Source organism: Echinops telfairi, unplaced genomic scaffold (assembly GCF_000313985.2).
Source record: "Echinops telfairi isolate 266 unplaced genomic scaffold, ASM31398v2 ScPeMD7_7471;HRSCAF=8509, whole genome shotgun sequence".
NCBI classification, from domain to species: Eukaryota; Metazoa; Chordata; class Mammalia; order Afrosoricida; family Tenrecidae; genus Echinops; species Echinops telfairi.
Window position 1 is genome coordinate 547,302 of NW_022111375.1, and position 1,333 is coordinate 548,634.

Consider the following 1,333-nt stretch of genomic DNA (forward strand, 5'->3'; position numbering starts at 1 on the left):
GTTGCTGTACATCAAATAAGACTGAGCCCCATTGTGCTACATGCACACTTTAGCAATAGTGAGAAAAGCGATTTCCTAGGAAATGGTCCAGGAAGAGGGTTTGAGTGAGGGTGACCTTATTTTAGTGGTTCTCAAGCTGAGGGTCGCAACCCCTTTGGGGGTCGAATGACCCTTTCACAGGGGTCGCCCGATTCATCACAGTCGCAAAATGACAGTGATGAAGTAGCAACGAAAACCATGTTATGGTTGGGGGGCAGCACCGCATGAGGAGCTGCAGGAAAGGGTGGGGTGTGAGGAAGGCTGAGGACCACGGCCTTATTGGGTGTGATTAGGAGAAAGATACTGGATACAGGACACACGTAACATGAAATCGGAAAGTCAGAAAGGAGTCCCCAAGACCACAGGTGTCAGAGGCCGGCTAAAGGCAGCAATTAAACCCAGGCGTGTGTTGTCGGTGCAGTTGGGCCTCCCCACACACACGAGAAACTTTTTCCCTTTTCTATCTCTCGGGAAATTAATGTTTGGATAGCGCACTCACGTAAGAATGGGCATCTCGCATGTCAATGTGAATGAGGGGGGGCGTCGAGTGGACCCACAGCCCATCTGTGGACAACTGGACACCCCTCACAGAAGGGTCACAAGGAAGGGGTGAGGCTGGGGAGACACCGGGCGACTCTCCCACATTTCTTACGCTCGGAGGTTCTGCATCCAGGATGCGATCTGATGTGACGGTCATGGGAGGTGGGATCCCGGAGGCTGCACCCACGTCCGTGGTCTCCTGGGGCACGTACGTCGGTGGGTTTGTTTGGAAGCAGGCTCAGATTTGCAGACAGGATGAAGGGCTCCCCGTGCTGATGGTCTTTATTGCTGTCACCGGTACTCTCCGCACAACTTCTGCTGAATAGAGGACATAAAGTGCAGGCGTAGATTTATTACCGCGTTGCCATCAACCCAAGCACAGCGCAACAGCACCCCTTTCCCGCTTCTCATCTCATGGTTCGCAGGTAAAACTCGCCTCGTGGAAATACTTCCACGACGGCTCGTCACTTGCTGTTTACTCGCTGGTTTTAAACATGTGACCGATGGGCGACATGATCTCCCCATAACTGACAGACCCGTGATGAGAATTCTGTGCTCTGTACTGTGAGAACGCTCTGAACACGTCAAGTGTCTAAGGGCAAGTGAAAAGTACTGGCTACGTGCATCTTGGAAACCACCACTAGAAAAAATATATATCAAAACGTGAAGCCATTTCTTCTTGATAAGTCTGCCTTCTAAGTGTACATATACATATGTATACATACATGTACATATGTGTACTGTATGTACTTGA